This window comes from Sorex fumeus, unplaced genomic scaffold (assembly GCF_029834395.1).
Source record: "Sorex fumeus unplaced genomic scaffold, SorFum_2.1 ptg000122l, whole genome shotgun sequence".
Taxonomy (NCBI): domain Eukaryota; kingdom Metazoa; phylum Chordata; class Mammalia; order Eulipotyphla; family Soricidae; genus Sorex; species Sorex fumeus.
Genome location: NW_026606179.1, coordinates 30,410,624 through 30,429,254, shown reverse-complemented (window position 1 = coordinate 30,429,254; position 18,631 = coordinate 30,410,624). Strand labels below are relative to the sequence as shown.

General features: G+C 45.6%; 1 protein-coding gene across 2 annotated transcripts in view; it reads left to right on the top strand.

Moving 5' to 3' along the window:
* The first annotated feature begins 5,997 nt into the window (after positions 1 to 5,997).
* Positions 5,998 to 18,631, top strand: part of SIAH1 (siah E3 ubiquitin protein ligase 1) — a 33,553-nt gene continuing 20,919 nt past the window's right edge. Inside the window, exon 1 of one of the 2 annotated variants that reach the window (XM_056135904.1) lies at positions 5,998 to 6,282. The gene's annotated coding sequence lies outside the window, so the exon portion shown is untranslated. Of the gene's footprint in view, positions 6,283 to 9,145; positions 9,243 to 18,631 lie in introns of those variants that run through there. The other variant, XM_056135905.1, reaches the window with a different exon arrangement.

Genomic DNA, 18,631 nt, shown 5'->3' with positions numbered 1-18,631 from the left:
TGTTACTCTTTGTTAGCTTGACAGTTTATGGAGATCTTTATAACTTAAAAATGGCTTCTAATTCCCGTACAAAGCTGAGTCATCCCTCAGTAACCCAGAGGTGGGCGAGTGAGCCCTGCACCTGCCCAAACAGAGCCCTGGCAGCTGAAAACCTCCGCACACCACAATCACAGCCATACTCTGGGCCCGACTCCACTGCTCGGGAAGAGCCACATGCAAAATTAATTTGTTGAAAAACTCAGGTATGTAGGTTTTGTGGCTGAAATCTCCAGGCTTTCAAGGGGTTGGGAATGGCCTACCTCTTCCCATCTCCCTGTGTTTCCAACTTCTGGAAGCCCAGCAGTCACACCACACACAACCCAAAGCCGCCACACAGTTAGGAGTTTAACCCCATTAAAATTTTTGGACACTCTGGAGCGCATGGTTGCAGCTGCAGCTGTGCGGCATCTCAAACTCCATAACACTGATAAACCAGAAATAGCACACCAAATTGGATGGGATGTAATGTAGAAGGCAACAAATCTCAATGAACAAAATATAAACAGGCTTAACCTGTGACAATATTTTAGTAATCTCTTATACAAGGGCTTAATGGCTCTACGGGGAGATACAACAATCTTCATCGGCTTTTTTTTCTAAAGAAACTTTTTTTTAAATCATCCTTTTAGCATATTGTTTATATTATTTATAACAAGCAATGTAAAATAAATTATTGAGGGCCTGCTATGGGGCAGGCTAGAGGGTGGTTGGGAAAATGGGAAATAATGATGGTGGGAAGGTGCAATGGTGGTGGGATTGGTGTTGGAATATTGAATGTAACTAATGACTTAAAGTTATTAAAATAAAAAGAGAGAAAGAAGAAATGGACCTCCGAAAAAGATAGCTTCAATAATAATACCTTATATTGTCTAGTTTTGCCTTAATTAGATTAATATTCACAAGCCTCAAAATGCCCATTCTGAAAAGATCCTAAATGGTTTTACTCAGCAATTCATTCACTAGGCTCCTACTCAGTGCTCTGTACCTCCTTCCAGAGACAGAAGGGAATCACCTGCAATACCTTTCTGAGATTTGGGTCACAACTTCCAGCTGCTTTCTGCAGGTACTCCAGGCACTTCTTACCGCCTGCTCCTTACTGCCCCACTTGCCGCCCCCCAACACCGAAACTGAACATTTCTTCCCCAAATACTCTCCACCTATAATCATTTGCCAAGCCATATATCTAAAAAGAAAAAAAAAGCCTTAGAGCAGAGTAAAAAATTGGGTTAGGGTTTGAATTCTAGTCTTGTCTTTTAGACCAGTGTGACCTTAGCACATACATTTCTGTGCGACCTCTGGGTATTTGTGTTTTCTGTGGAATGAAATGGAGTAATAGTGGTATTACTTCATGCAATTTTTGTGAGGACTGATGAGATAATGCAAGTGCCTGGCACAGAGCAACATATACTTCAGGATGCCAGTTAGTACATGCCTGTCCTTCCTTCCTTCCTTCCTTCCTTCCTTCCTTCCTTCCTTCCTTCCTTCCTTCCTTCCTTCCTTGTCCCTCCCTTTCCCTCCTCGCTTCCTTCTTCCTTTTTTCCTCCCTCCATTCCTCCTTCCTTCTGTCCTTTCCTTCCCCTCCCTCCCTTTGTCTTCTCTTCCTTCTGTTCCTTCCCTCCCTCCCTCCCTTTTTTCATTTCTTGCTTTCTTCCTTTCTTTTCTTCCTCCATCCTTTTTACTTCCTTCTTTTCCTTCCTCCTTCCCTTTCTTTCTTTCTTTCTTTCTTTCTTTCTTTTCTTTCTTTCTTTCTTTTCTTCCTTTTCTTTCCTCCATCCTTTTTATCTTCTTTTCCTCCCTCCCTCCTTCCTTCTTTTGTTCCTTTTTCTTCCTCTACCCTTTCCCCTTCTTTCCTTCCTACCTTCTCTTTTTTCTCTCCTTCTTTCCTTCCTTCCTTTTTTAAGTTTATTTTTCTTCCTTGGTTTTCTTCCTTCATCCTTTTTTTCTTTTATCTCCCCCTCCCCTTTCCTTCCTTCCTTCCTGCCTGCCTTCCCTCCCTTCCTCCCAGCAATGCTCAGTGGTTACACCTGGTGGTATTCAGGGGACCATATGGGATACCTGGGATCAAACCCAGATTTTCTGGGTGCAAGTCAAGCATCCTACCACCTGTACTATCAGTCTGACCCTACTCAGCTTAGTCCTAGCTCTAAGATCAGGGATCACACATGGAGGGCTTGAGGGACCATATGGAGTGCTGAGGATTGAACTGGAGTTGGCCTTGTGCAAGGCAAGCACCTTACTGGATGTATTACCTCTCACGCTCTATTATTTCTATTAAATCAGTCTCATCAGCTCAATTCTTCACTCTTTTTACTTTGAATCCTTTCTGCCCCCTCCTCCCCCATCTATCTCTTCCATCCTAGATCCAAGCCCTCTTTGCCTCAGGACTTCATAAAAATTCTTATCTAGACAGAATGTTCTCCCAGGTCAGAAAAGGATGTTTTCCTTATTTTCACCAATCTCCTAAGTCGAGTCTTATTCTATTATATCCATTCCGTCCTGCACATTCTGGGTGTCCCGTCACATTCTGGCTCAGAATGACTTTTCATTTGCTTCTGGAAAACTTCCACCTTTTAGGTAGGGCCAGCTGCAACTTTGTTCCTCCATAAACCCATTCTTGGCCTCACTAGCCTGAGGACTATTATCCATTGTGTAATTTGGGTGTCTTGGCCCAGCACTATAAAGCCTCATTGATTTTTTCCCCATTTTTTATAATTTTATTTATTGAATCACCCTGATAGCAGTTACAAAGCTTCCGGGTTTAAGTCTCGGTCATACAATGAAACACCCGTACCTTCACCAGTGTCCATTCTCCACCCCCAAAACCCCAGTATACCCCCATCCCACCCCCTCTCCCTACCTGTGGGGCAGATCTCCACATTTCTCTCTCTCTACTTTGATTACATTCAAAATTTTGGCACCAGACCCACCATTATCATTTGGAATTTTACCCCAATTTTCAGATCTGCTGAAAAGGCAGCAGTAGACAATTTGTTTTCTATTGCTGGTTATGAATAACATGATGTCGCGTGGCTGCAGAAGTGGCCATGTGATTTTGAAATTCCAAAATTTTAACAATTAAATCTGGAGGGATTTCTGCCAAAACCTGCTGGGCCCCGAGATTTGTTCCTGAGTCTCTTGGATCATGGCCGTTAAGCAATCAGGAGCCAGAAAGGCCGTTCATGGGCAGCAACTCCGGGTCTCGTTGGGACAGGGAAGAAAGAGCCAGCTCCACCCCCATCAGGTAAGGCCCCGCATGTCTCATCACTGATGGCTGAAACCTGACTGTCCAATGGCCTCTGGAGGATGGCGGCCACGGAGCCCCCTAGGGGGAGCAGGTGGAGGGACAGTACCCTTTCCTTCCTGGAATGGCCCGGCAACAGTAACCTACTGTGGGGTCCAGATGCATTTCTTCCAAAAGCCACTGGGTTCTGAGATTTGTTTTTGAGTCTCTGGGATCATGGCTGTTAAGTAGCTTGATCAGGAGCCAGAGAGGCCGTTCGTTGGCGGCAACTTGGGGTCTCGTTGGAGTGGGAGGGAAAGGGCCAGCTCCCCCCACCCCCAATCCCATGAGGCCTCACGTGTCTTGTCACTGTGGGCGCAAACCTGACTGTCCAGTGGCCTCTGGAGGATGGCGGCCACCGGGCACCAGGGGGAATAGGCCAAGGCACGAAATCCATTCCCACCTGGGATGGCCCAGCGCCAGTAACCTATTGCAGGGACTGGATGCATTTCTGCCCAAAGCCTCTGGGTTTCAAGATTTGTTTCTGAGTCTCTGGGATCATGGCCATTAAGCAGTCCGATCAGGAACCAGAGAGGCCATGCCTCCAATTATATATAGCTGAGCCGCAGGTGGTTTGTGGGTGTGTCTCCCACATACCTAACTTTTGGCCATTTACTTTCTTGGTAAACTTGCCCCAAGTTTTTGGGGTCTGGCCAAAGGCACAGCAGCAATTTTGGGGTATCTGGAAGTCTGAAGGCGCCATCAGGCTGCTGATACACTCGCCTCACAGGTACAGATTGACCTGCTGGCGGAACCATACCTCCCTCCCCCGTCTCATTGGTTTCTTTAGTGCCACTATCTATACCACATCCTAGTGCTCTGTATGCTCCCAGTTTCTTCTCTGCAAGGACAAAACAAAACAAAAAATAAACAAAAAACCAAACAAAACTAGAGTTTTTTTTTTTTTTTAGTACTTAGTATTTGGGCAGTTTTCTTTCTTTGCAAGGTTTTCCTATTAAATGTTTTCCTCCATTTTCAAGTTTTCTACTTTCCAATATTCCCCAACCATATTATCTGCAGTCAAATATCCTATTTAACAGTAGGCATTTCTTCTTCTTTGGTAACATTTCCTTGTAAATAATTTTGAAATTGTTAGTATTCCTGATAGATTGTATACACAAGGTTGCAGAGTTAGCTAGCACATTGTGCTTGGCATTGATAGAATTAACAAAGATTGAGCGCATTGGGCAATGAATGATATCTTCCCTATCAGGTGAGCTCCATGACCAAGCACACTGTATCACTGAACATTTTAGTTTCCCTCTGTAAACTATTTTTGAAGAATTGACATTAACAAGTCATTAACACAAATATATAAGGCATCCAAGTTTTTCTGGTTTTTGAGTTGAGGATTAACACATCAGTATTGCTTGTAGCTAAAAAAAAAAAAGTTTTTTTTTTCCTTTTTTTTCCCTTCCAATCTCAAGAAACATAGCTGTTTGGGTATACTAGTGGTCCCAGAAGAAGAGAGCAGCCACAATAAGTATTAGGTTGAGTTAAACTAAGTATTAGGTTGAGAACAGAAATACAAGTATCAACACAAACAGTCTACAAATTTGTTGAGGGATGCCAGGAACAAGAGGCTTACTTTGGAGCCTAAGGTAACTGATTCCATGTCTTTGCCTTTTCTAACAGAAATCTTTGAGTGTGTTCTTATGGGGGGGGGGGGTACTTGCACTATAAACTTTCCTTTGGAAGGTTTTCTGTTGGTGGGCGGTTAGAACTGATTGCAGACAACTACCTGACTGGTTTCTAAATTCTCTTGTAAAAAGTGCCTTTCCCGGTTTCACATACTTTAACAGAGGCTCTCACATGGGACATTCCAAAACGGCATCTAAATATTTCCTCAGACCCCATGATTTTGCTCAGGTACATATGTTGTATCCATCAAGGAACTGTGACATTTCCTTTTACTTAAGAAAAATAAAAATAAACGAAGGGAGTTCCCTCCAGCTTCCAGGTGAGGCGAGACTCAGAAGGTGCGTCTCCCACTACCCTTTTTTTTTTTTCTCTCCCCCCACCCCCCGAAGTAAAATAAGGCTTGGAATCTGGCGTCGCCTTTTCCGAAAAGTGGTTCGAGGCTCAGGGAGGGGCTCGCACCTCCGCTCCTCAGGGGTGGGGTCGGCTGAGGTGGCTGAGGCAGCGTTCTCCTCCCCCCCGCCCCCGGCCCTCTGAGAGACAGGAGCCGGGAAAAGGGAAGGCGCGGAGGGAGACGAGCAAACAAAACAGGAGGGGCCGAAACTGAGGCGGTGGCGGCCGGTGGGCGTGCACGGCCCGGCGGGGCGCGGGACGACCCTCGGGTCCCGGAACAAAGACACGCGGGGGGGGGGGGTGGGGGAGGGGGCTTGGTCGGGAGCGGTCCCTGACGTGGCCCGCCGGCGTTCGCTTCCCACGGGGCGGGGACGGTTGCGCCGACGAGCGCGAGGGGGGCCGACGTCTGCCGGGCGCGCGGGGCCCAGCGGCGGCGGCGGCGGCGGCGGCGGCGGCGGCGGGAGCGGCCGCCGTCACCCGAGAGCCCGAGCGCCAACTGCCAATCGCGGGAGCTCCACGCCGCGCGACAGCCTGCGCGGGTCCCGGCCGGCCGGCCGCGCGAGCGCCCGTGCGCCTGCGCGCCGGCGGGAAGCCCCGCCCCCTCGGGGCGCCGGGCTCGCGGGGCCGCGCCTCCTCATGGCAGCCGCCGCAGTGTGTGGTATTTAGCGGGAGCGCGCCGCGGGCTCGAGAACGCGCGAAACGGCGGCAGTGGCGGCGGCAGCCAGGGGGGAGCCGCGGCGGCCGTTGCGGGGCGCGCTCTCGAGCGGCGGCGGCGGCGGCGGCCCAGGGCGTCCCGTCCGACTCGGCGCTGGGAAGAGGCGGTGGCGCAGCCCACGGTGGCGGGCGGCAGTGGCGGCGGCGGTGGCGACGGCGGCGGCGACGGGGCGCGTTTGAGCCAGGACCGGGGTCCGAGGCGCGCTCTCCGCCCACAGGTAAGAGGCGCTCGGCCTGGAGGGAGGAGCCGGCCCCGCTGAGGGATTCTTCGGGAGGAGGAGGAGGAGGAGGAGGACTCCCAGGCCCGGTAATGGCGGCGGGCCGGCCGGCCGGCCGCGCCGGGTCGCGCTGCTCGGGCGGGGGGCGAGGGCAGCCCCCGGCACCGGCCGCCTTTGTCTGGGCCCGAGCCGGGCCGCCCGCGGGCCGAGCGCCGCCCCCCGCCCCTCCCCTGCCCTCCCCGGCGCGGCCCTGCCCTGCCCTGCCCGCCGCTGCCGCCGCCGCGAGCCGGCTCGCCCCCGCCCCCGGCGCCCGGGCCGGCCACAGCGCTAGGGTCGGCCTCGTGCCGCGCCGCCGGCCCGGCTCCCCCCACCGCGCGCCCCGCGCCCCGCACCCCGTGCGCCCGAGAGGCGGGTCCGGCCCCGGGGGAGGCTCCCGGTGCCCCGCGCGCCCGGGTGGGGGGGGGCCCGGCCTTTTGTTGTGAGGGGTCCCGGGCTGTGCGGCCAACATGGCGGAGGTCAGCTGAGTGCGAGCCGTGGCCAGCGCTGCCCGCCGGCCCCTCCCCGAGGGCCGGCCGGGACGACTCGGCCGTCCTTGGGCGCCCGCGCGCCGCCCGTGGCGATGGGGCCGCGTCCCCCCCCTCCCCACTCCCCTCCCTCCCCTCCCCCGGTCCGGGCGCCGGCCCCCGAGTCGTCATTGTGCGCCGGCCCCGAGGCGGCCGCCTCCCTTGTTTGTGTCGTAGGGGAGAGGGGAGCCGCTCGCAGGACTGGCCGGGGAGGCCCCGGCTTTTGTCTCGTCAGCCGTGTGGTTCAAGCAGACCCCCCACCCACCACCACACACCTCCCCCCCTCCTCTCCGTCCTCGTCCTCCTCCTCCTCCTCCGTCTCCGTCTCCTCCGCCCCCGCCCCCTCTCCTCCTCCCACCCCCGCGCCGCCCGAGGAGGCTTGGTTTGTTGGGGTACTTTGGGGGGCCCTTTCGCGACTCCCTGATTTATGACTTGGGGATTTGGCGTCACCTGGGCCACCCCCCGTTGCGTCGGGGTTTGTTTTTATTTATCTATTTATTTAGGTTTTTTTTCCCCCCCAAATTTTTCTTCCCCTTTCTCGCGTTTTCCTGGAAAGATTCCGCGTTTGTTTTGCCCCGACTGACGACGTCCAGAGAAAGGCTTATTATTATTAGTTCGTGTGCCTGGGAGATGCCTGTTGTGTAGCTGATGAGTAAAAAGTCACAAAAAGCGCTGCGCCTAATGGGTTCAGAGCTGTGAATCCCCCGCCACCGGTTCCTAGCTGTTGAACATGACCTTTTTTTTTTTTTTTAAATTTTAATAATTTAATAGACGACTGCCAGGGATTCAACGAATTTTTGTAAGCAGTTGGATGCTCGGGAGCGCGGGCTCTGAAGTCCGACTGCCTGCTCAGGTTCCAAACCCTGCCCCACCGGTTTGTGACCTTGGACGAGATACTTAACTTCTGGGCTGCTCCTTTCCTTATCTGCAAATTGGGTGTAATGACCACCTGCTTCATAGGGATTGTTGGGAGAATTGGTGAAATGATAATGGGCGACTGACCCCATGCCAAGTCCTCAATAAAATTGCTGCGAAGGTTGTTGTTGCTTAATGACTACAACTTAAACGGATTATTGTGGCATGGTGGATTCGTTGGAAGTGCCTAGCCCAGAATTTGTGAAAACACATTATAGACGGTTAGCGCATGGGTTTTTCTCTTGAGTCATTTTGTTGTTGAATATTAAAATAAGAGGACTAAAGATGATACATTGACAGGCATGCTGAAAGGACGGCATTTGGATGTTTATAGGGTAAGATCGGAATGGATCTTGTGTGGATTGGGATTTAACAAGGTTTAATAGATTAAGGCTTTCTTTTGTCACTTTCACATTCTAGATCTGTCCACTTTCGGACACTTGTAACTTGGAAATAGAACAGTGAGTTCCATTGACTCTTAAAAGTTACTTTGGGTCTCATAGTACAGCGGGTAGGGCTCTTGCTTTTGACCCGTGTTCCATCCTTGGCATCCCATATAGTGCCCGGAGCATCTCCAAGGAGTGAACCCTGAGCACAAGAGCCCCCCAGGCACCACGGAGTGTGGCCCCTCCCCCCAAAAGTTATAAATCAAGTAATCTTTCTCAGCACTTTCTGGCATAATTTAGTAAAACCGTTTTAATGTGAAGTACAGCATAATTTATAGAAAAGTGCACTTTTGTAATTTCCATAAACTAATGAAGAAACATTTATTTAGCTTTGAGAAATTCTATCAAAACTGCTGTGGATCAATAGTATTTAATAGTTGTGATGTAAAATAGTATAATCAGGCTAAAATTAATTGAATTTACAGAAATATATTTAGTGTCAGACAGTGACAATAGCATGAAAACTTGTATCTTTCAGTGGTGTTTTGAGAACTGGTTTTAGTTGACCAATTGTACTTTTTTGTGGGGGAAGTATTTGGGCCACACCTGGCTCTGTTGTTCTCCGGAAAGCTTGTGTCCTTTGGAATCAAAAGTCATCCTCTGCTTAAGACGCTCCTGCTCTGCCTGTTGAGCTTTCCCTCTCTTCCTCCCTCCCCTCAAATCGAATTTACATCGACAATTTCTAAAGATAAGCTGTTCTATGCTTGAGCTCTGTCACAGACCTGATATTATGGAATTTATGCACATGCCTTATAAAATATTCTTATATTTTGGATATTTTCGTTTAAACCTTAACTCAAAATCTATATGTGGGAATCCCTTTCACCCCACCTAATGGTAGTTTTTTTTTTTAACTTAAAGCTTTAAAAAAAAGATTTTTTTTAAGACACTCTTTTTTTGTTTTCATTTTGTTTTTCGGCCACACCCATTGAAGCTCGGGGCTTACTTCTGGTTCTGTACTCAGAAATTGGTCCTGGTGGTACTCCGGAGATTATATGGGATGCTGGGGATCAAATCCCGGTCGTCTGTGTGCAAGGTGAGAGCCTTACTTGTGTTACTATCTCTCGAGTCCCTTAAGGCACTTTGATTTACTTGGTTTTTCAAAGCTATAAGTTAGTAAAACTTAATTTGCAGAAGGACAGGCAGTTTGGGAAAAGGGGCCTGGGACTTTGTGTGTGTGTGTGTGTGAGAAGAGTTGAAAATTGAGTCACAGGGCCTTTTGCATAAATATGCACTCTACTACTGATTTCTTTTAGCAATTTTAGGTTCACAACATAGAAAGTAAAATTTTTTCATCTGCTCCCTGACCCCCACTTATGAGTTCGTCTCCCCTTTATCAGCATCCTTCTCCATGGTAATGCATCTGTTTCAGTGGACGTGCACATTATTACTACCCGTTTGTTTTATAAGTAACTTTTGGTGTTGATAAATGTATAATTGTAGTAGTATACAGAATATTTCAATTGTCCAATGTTTTGGCAAACAATGCTCCTTTCTGTTTCTTTGTAAGGTTACACCTTGCTGCTGCTCTGGGGCTACTCCCAGCCCACACTTGGTGCTTGTAGGTCCCTTTGTGGTGGTGGTGGTGAGGGGGAGGGATGGATGGATGGAACTGGGACAGAACGACCCTGTGTTGCTGGATATTGAACCTGGGACTCCCACATGCCGAGCATGCTTATCAGTTCTTGTAATCATCTCCACACAACCGATCTTTTTCTGTTAGGGTTTTGCCTTTTTAAAAAATCCTTTAAAAATATTTAATTAAAAAGTGATTATTTTCTTATCTTCTTTGACCTAATTATATGCATTTAGATTTCTCTAGGAATCTTCATAACTTGATAGCAAGCAGTGTTTTTTTGGGGGGTGAGGGGGCGGTGTTTGGCCACACCAGATGTTGCCTATTGTGTACTCCCAGTTTAGTGTTGCAGGTTCCACCTGGGGATAATCAGGGAAACTAAGCAGTGCCCTGGATTACTTGTAAAGGATGCACTCAGTCCACTGAGTGGTCTCTCAGACTTGAGCTTAGTTAATCTGTTGTCTGAGTTTACAAGTTCATTTTTTCTCCTTTTAAAGGATAGCTTGGCTGCACTCACTTTGAGGAAATTATAAATAGTTTTGTGGTAAATGTGTAAGTTTTTGTGCGTGTATATTTTCAGTTTTTTCGATTAAGTATGTTTAGTTTTGTGACCAAACTACCTCCTAACTTGACTACCTTTTTGCCCATTAGCAATGACTAGTGGTATCTCTAGATTTTATAGTGGTTTTTTGTTTAAATTTTCCTTTGCCTGATAACATGGGTTGGGAGCATCTCTTTTATGCCCATTTTTCCATCTGTATAACCTTTGTTGAAATATCCGTTAAGGCTTTAAGCCCTATTTTATAATTTATGTTTTTTAATTTATGGGATTTTGGGGCTGCACCTGGCCCTGCTCAAGGACTGTTTCTGGTTCTGTTTAAGAGTGACCCCTGGTGGTGCTGGGGGACCCTATGTGGGGCTGTGGATCTAAACTGTATAAGCTGCGTGCAAGGCAAGTACCTTATCTTCTATAGTATCTCTCTGGCCCTTAAGCCCTTTCATGTAAAGGGCTTTACCATTTCTTATTGTTGCATTTTCTTTCCCTCCCCCATCTCCCATAATTACCTTCATTGTCCTTGTGGTTGTTTGATATTATAAACAGGGTTGGCATATTAAAAATCTATCTTTTATCAGAGGTGTCTTTTGCAAATAATTTCCCCAACCAGTGGTTTATCTTCTCTTGACAGTATTTTTGTACAGGCCATTTTCATATACCATGCTACAAAATTTGTGTATCCAAAAGTAAAAACTTGTTTCCAAGTATTCAAAGCTCTTACATTCTACTTTGTTTTGCCCAAGCCCTGATTTTTCTTCTGTCTGATGGTTGTCTCAAATCTGGATATTGTTTATTTTTCTATTTATATTCCATCCTTTCCTTCTGCTTAAGTGGTCTATCTACTTAGTCTCTCCAGCAATTCTTTGAATTGCCATGTAAGGAAAGTTTCAAATAGGTATGACTGATTCGCAAGGCATCCATCCAGTATGACACCCCATGTTTTTTTGATAAGGTTAATAAATTACCTCTCCTGAGCAGCCTCTTGTTTCTCCTCTTTCACTCTCAGTTATGTACCTCCAGATCTCTTTATGCACCCTGTTTTCTCTTTTTTTGAAACTCCCAGTTCAGAGTTTAGGGCTTCAGGCAGCAGTGTGTCAGGGAGTGTTGGTGTAGTTTTGGTGTATGCACCTCTGGAGGTTTAGTCTAGGGACCTACATGCAAAGCTTATCCTCCATCCCTTTGAGTCATCTCCTGACCCCTTTGCAGTAATTCTGTTTTTTCCCCTCTTCGTACTGAACTCTTGTGGTCCTGGCCTTGACATCAGTGAGCTGAAATGCTGTTCCTAGATGCCAATTCTGTTCCTATAGTACTCTCTGCCTGCCTCTCTGATATGTATCGTTCTGAACTTTAATTTTCTGTATTAGTTTGCTGCCCTAAAGAGCATGTAATTTATATGAGTTCCTTGTCTAGAGTTCTAACACTGTTTCTGGTATGTAGTTAGTGTTCAGTAAATATTAATGACTGATACCTTTACACTTAATATATACATTTTTTTCTTTGCTCTACCTGTCAAACTGAATTCTTTTGTTTCTTTAACACTTTGAATCATCTGTGCCTTGTATTTACTTATGCTAAGCTTAAACTAGAGTATTTACTTGTATTTAATCTCACATGTCTTTGTGCTACTTTGGGCAAATGACTTTACCTCTAAGTCTAAATTATGAAGCATATGCATACTGCTCCTTCCTCCTCCAGTCCTGCTGCTGTATTGGCAGTCTGTTGAGTGATTAGAAACAGTGTTCTTCAACCTTTTTTTGACTCCTGCAAACCAGCACCTGTTCTGCATAGCTGGCTGGTAGTTACAACTAAGGTGGTAAACAGTGTTTCTCAAAGACCTTTCTACACTTGTCAGTTTGTGGAGAGGACAGATTTTTTTTTTTGGGGGGGGGACCTGTGGGAAGCCTACCAAATGGTGCTCAGGAAACCTAGGGGTCTCTCCTGATGTTTTCTCTTGTCATTTGGGCTCCATGTTTAATGTGAGGATATGGTGATACTGGAACCCTACAGTGCCTAGGATTATCAAAACCGCATCTAATGGTGCTTAGGGACCTCCAGGCTGTACCTCGATGGTTAGCATGTCTTTACATGGTGATGGGGATTGAACTAGGATCAGCCACATGCAGGAAATGTGCCCTTCCCCCTGTATTATTTCTCTGGTCCCCAGATGTTTGGAGTTAGACTGCTGGGTGTTTCTTGCCTCTTAACACTTCGTTTTATTTGTGACTTTATGAGAACTAAAACTGTTGACTTTTGCATCTAAATGCACAGGGCTGAGTGCCCAAGAACAGATGACTGGTTAAAGAAACATTGGTACATCTACACAATGGAGTACTATATAGCTGTTAGAAAGGATGAAGTCATGAAATTTACATACAAGTGGTACTACATGGAAAGTATCATGCTAAGCGAAATGAGTCAGAGAGGGACAGACATAGAAAGATTGCATTCATTTGGGGACATAGAGTAGCAAGATATGAGACTAACACCCAGGAATAGCCAAGATAAATACCAGGAGGTTTATTCCATGGCTTGGAGGCCAGCCGCACACTCTAGGGGTAAAGGCAGCTCAGATAGAGAAGGGAGCACCAAATAAAGGGTGTTGGGAAGATCCACCCAGCATGGGAGATGCATGTTGAAAGTAGACTATAGACCGAACATGATTGCCACTCAATTCCTCTTTTGCAAACCACAGCACCCAAAAGGGAGTGCCCTGCCACAGAGGCAGGGTGGGTTGGGGGGGTGGGGAGTGGGAGGGATACCACCATTAGTGTTGGTGGAGAATGGGCACTGGTGGAGGGATGGGTACTCGATCATTGTATAACTGAAACCCAAGCACAAAAATCCCACCCACCCCGCCCCCAAGTGCACGGGGCTGGAAAGAAGTATAGGAGGTAAGGCTTTGTATGTGGCCAACCTCAGTTTCATCCCTAGCCAACAGGCATTTGGTCCTCGGGGCTCCCCCTACCCCCTCTGCATCACTAGAGGTCACAGCGGTCACTCCTTAACACAGCCGGGAATAGCCCCTGAGTACCTTTATACCTAAGCACTTTCACTGGAGCCAGAGAGATAGCTCAGTGAACTGAGGGCTTACTTAGCAGGTTTGATCCTCAGCACTCTTATGGTCTTCCCAAAAGCACTGCCAGGAGTGATAGTTATCATTGAGCTACTTGAGCCCTGCCATGTGCGGCCTCTCCTCCTCCTCCCTACAAATTATCTGACTCGGTGCTAAATTGAAAAAAAAAAAATTGAGTCTGGGGATGTGTTCATTGATTTGCATGTATGAGGCTCTTGAGTTCAATTCCATCACCAGTACACAATTGTGGAGTAGGTTAGTTTTGACAAATATTAGCAATTATATTCTAGTGAGGGAATGAAACAATTACAAATTATGGTCTGTACTGTAAAGAGTCACAAGTGCTGAAGCAGAGAATAATGGGGTGGGAGGCAGAGCTGCTGTCTGAAGTGGCATTACTTAAGCTATCATAAAAGGATGAGCCAGCCCTTTGAAAAGGAGGCAAGGAGGACATTTTAGCTTGGAGAAGCAGCAAGGTAAAGGCACTAAGGAATGAATGTGGAGATTTAAAGGGTCTGAAGAAAGATCCTTTTTTGAAGCAAATGGATGAGAGATGGGTAAAGAACAGATCTGCAGTCAAAGTAAGGAATGTGAATTTTAAGAGTACTGAGAAAACATTAAAATGTTTAAATTTGGTTGCAGAGATAACTCATTGAGCGTATGTTTTACGTTCAGGAGTCCCAGGTTTGATCTGCAGCACTGCATATGGTCTCCTGAGTGCTGCTGGAAGAAATCCCTGAGCACTGCTGGGTATGGCTCAAACCCCAAAAGTTTTAGTTGAGGGAGTAGCAGTTCACTTCCAACTTTTGAGACTGCTCAGTGTTTGAAGGATTGGTTAGTAGGGCATTTCTTTGATTGGGCAATAGTCAATTATGGTCTGGCAGTTAAGATCAAGAGAAGGTGGATAGATATGAGATCTAGTTTGGAAACAGTAGAACTTACTGATGTTATGAGAGTTAAGGTACTTGATTTCTGGCTTGAGCAACTGTTTGGATCCTGGTGCTTATTTATCAAAATGGAAAAAACTAAAGGGAGTTAGGGGATAGGACAGACGAGTATCAGTAAAAGGCAAAAAGTTCTTATATATTGGATATGCAGTACCTCTGAGACATCCAAAACGGGTTAGTGAGGTACATAGGAAATCAGAGAGATGTGGCAATACATATGGGAGGTAACTAAAGCACGTTTGGGTGTTAGAGGGTCTAGTAGAGAAAAGGGGAGGGAGATGCAAGAGAAGAATAGGAGTGTGAAATCTGAGAGTAGAGGCCAGTGCATAGTGCAGAGTCATTCCATTCTATTGGGAGGGAATGGCAAGTCACTGTTCCATTGTCGCTTCTGTATTATCACAAGGAAGCTTGAGAGAAGCCAGCAGTTTATAGTCATTGAAGTCTATATTATGGCAGGGTAAAGGTATAGCAGATAGAGAAATGGGGCTGAAGGGAGGAAAGGAAGAGGAGCTGTGATGCCTGATTGCTACTGTTCACAGGGGACTTTAGAATATTGAGAGCATTAGTGTTGCCTTTTTCAAAATGTAAACTTTTTGAATTATAGCATAAATATGTATGAAAATGTGTGGCTCTGTAATTTTTCATAAAAAAGAGCAATTGGCTAAAGAAGTGGGACATTATTTGAACCAGAAATTACCTTCTTTCTCATTAAAATAACCACCTCCCCCCTCCCTAATTAAACTACTTCTTGGGTCTAGGGATGATTTGATTGCAAAAGTGCTGCCTTGCAAGTGTAAAGCCTTGAGTTTGATCCCTGGTGCTGCCCAAATGCACAGATGGTCCTGATGGCTTGTGGGTCTGCTGTTTGAGAACACTGATACCTCAAGTGTGTGTGATAGCTCTCTATACCCTAGCTAGAATCTTAATCAAATATGTAAGCACTGCAAGGAAACGTGTAGGTGACATTCTCCCATAGACCTTATTGCAGTAACGGGAATACAAGGGATGGGAAATCAACACCATTGATTTTTGATTTTTTTAAAAAAATTTTTATTAGTGAAACACCATGAGGTACAGTTGTAGACTTACAAATTTTTGTGCTTGGGTTTCAATTATACAGTGATCAAGTACCCATCCCTCCACCAGTGCCCATTTTCCACCACCATGGATCCCAGTATCCCTCCCACACCCATCCCCCCCTATCCCACCCTGCCTCTGTGGCAGGGCATTCCCTTTTGTTCTCTCTCTCCTTTTGGGTGTTGTGGTCTGCAAAAGAGACATTGAGTGGCAATCATGTTCAGTCCATAGTCTACTTTCAATATGTATCTCCTCTCCTGGGAGGATCCTCCAAACACCCTTTATTTGGTGCTCCCTTCTCTATCTGAGCTGCCCTTTCCCCTAGAATGCCAGGCTGGCCTCTAAGACATGGAGTAATCCTCCTGGTACTGATCTCGATTTTTGATTGTTTTTGAATCAGTGTACTTGAAACAGTACATTATTTCCTTGACTACTCTTTGATTTCTTTCTGGTGAAGATTAAGAGGCTTGTGTACTAGTACTTGGATTATTTTTCTTTAATAAATCTTAGGAATCTTCAGGGAATCTCAGAGATGAGACAATCCTGTAGTGGTTTCTCTACACCTGAACCACTGTCACCAGAATGATATTGGCAAAGACTTTTCTTCAGGTTTGAGGCTGCCCAAACATGGCTTTGGTTTGCTTTATTTTGAGAAGTCTGGCTTGGTGAGAATGGAAGTACCTGGAAAGAAGTTTGGAAGAGTGGCCCCCCCTCCCCTCCCTTTTTTAAAAAATTGGTGTAATTCTATGGTTTACATAACTGTTAATGGTTTCCTGGAGGAAAAGCCTTGGAGGACTAATCATATTTATAAATTAGATACAGCCAGTGAGAAGTGCTTTATTAAAAAGTTTGACTTCGGTCCCTTTGAATTTCATTGGAAATATGTTATGCTTGTATAATAAAAAGACTGATCCCTTTGTTGAATTTTATTGGAAATACATTGTGCTTGTTATAATTACTACTATGTATTGACAGGCTTAGTGATGGTTGATACAGGGAACTTAATTGTATTCTGGCTCCTGTGTGGACTCTCTTGAAAAGATTATTTCAGTCTACAAAGTTATTCATGATTGTTTCAGGTGTACGGTGTTCAAGTACCAATCCCTTCATCACTGTCCACGTCCTTCCACCAATGTCCCAGTTTCCCTCCTGCCCTCAGTCTGCCTCTATGGTTGGCACATTTTTCTTCTTTTTTTGCCTTTAAGTTCTGTGGTTTGCAATACTATTAATGAGAGTGTATCATGCATATCACTTTACTTCTTTTCAGCACCCAGTTCTTTCCTGGAGTGACTACATCCCCTATCATTATGATAGTGGTACCTTCCCTGTCCTATCTCCTTTACCCCACTGCAAGCTTCCTGCTAAAGACCACTAGTTTTCCTGCCCTTCATTTCTATTGTCTTTGGGCATTAGTTATTCCCCTACTATGTTTCTTTATATCCCATGAGTGAGATCATTCTGTATCTGTCTCTCTCCCTCCTACTCATTTCACTCAGCATGATACTCTCCATCCTTGTATTAACAAATTTTATGACTTCATCTTTTCTAACAACCGCATAGTATTCCATTGTGTATATGTACCATAGCTGCTTTATCCAGTTACTTATTCTTGGGTACTTGGGATATTTACAGATTTTGGCTATTGTGAGTAGAGCAACAATGAACATAGGAGTGCAGATGTCTTATCTATATGTGATTTTGGCTCCTTAGGTTATATATCCAGGATCAGAATTACTAGGTGTAGTGCAGTTCTCAGTTTTTTGAGGTATTTCCATATTGTTTTCCAAAACAGCTGGACCACTCAACATTCCCACCAGCAGTGAATGAGGGGCCCTTTTTCCCCTACATTCATGCCAACACTGGTGGTTGTTCTTTGTAATGAGTGCCATTCTCTTTGGTGTGAGTTGATACCTCATTGTTACTTTGATTTGCATTTCCCTGATGATAAGTGACATAAAGTAATTCTTTATGTGTTATGAAGTCCTTGCTCCCCATCATTTCTGTCCTCCTCAGGCTTTGTGTTACCTTTTTCTTTGAATTCAACTAACTCAGAAGTGGGGTTTGGTGGAGTGCTGTTCAAGGTATGTCTTTTCAAGCACCCTGATCAGTAGCTTCGCTAGTAATAACTTCAAATGTCTTGTCGGTATGGGTGGGTAGTTTGGGTTTATCTTTGCAGGTTTATCTTTATCTTTTGATTTTATTTGGAGTGGTGACTGCATAAAATAAAGGTAAATTATAAAGTTGTGTATATCAAAATGTTCATTTCTGATTTTAATAAAATATATATGACAAATTATGTGGGTTTTACATTAAAATGTGAATTTTAAAATAGGTTTAAAAATATTTTTATTTTTCAGCACAGCGGTAGTGTGCAGCCACCCCGCCGAGCCAGGTTCAATTCCTTCGCCCCTCTTGGAGAGCCCGGCAAGGTACCGAGAGTATCTCGCCCACACGACAAAGCCTGGCAAGCTATTCAGTATGCCAAACACAGTAACAGGTCTCAAAATGGAGATGTTACTGGGCCCGTTTGAGCAAATCGATGAACAATGGGAGGACAGTGTTTTGTTTTTTCCAGAAAGAATGGGGGAAGTTTTCCGGAATCCACTGAGGATTCCATCAAAGAGACCATAGTTCACTGACAGAGACAGTGACCCTATTGTTAAGTAGAAGAGAGTTTAGTTTTACAACTGGAAAAAGCTGGACATTTTAGAGTTTTGTTGAATTGAATCCCTGGGCATAGGTATAGTAGATGATATATTGAAAGAAGTGCCAAATCCGTGCTCATTCCTGAATGGAGATAAATTTAGTGGTGTCAGCCAAAACTGGGTATTCCTGTTTTTTTCTTGGATGGTGCTCTTTAGATGAAGTTGTGTGCTTTGAGTGAACAAGCACCTGCATGCCAAAATGAGGATTGAAATCTGTTGATTCTACCCAAACTCTGTCAAATGGATGGCAAAGATAGCCAGAATTGTTACCATAATATTATCTGTTTGCTAGGTTGTAAGGAGGTATGCTCACTGGTGTTGGTAGAGTTATGAAGTTGTGCAGTGCAGAGCAAGTCAGGAAAATTTTATTGCATTTATTGTGTCTGGGAAGCGCAAGTACAAAGATAAATTAAACTTACTGAGATTCAGTTGGGACAACAGTTGATTGGCTCAGTGCTGTATCACAGGTTGGCTGGCTCCTGTACCTATTG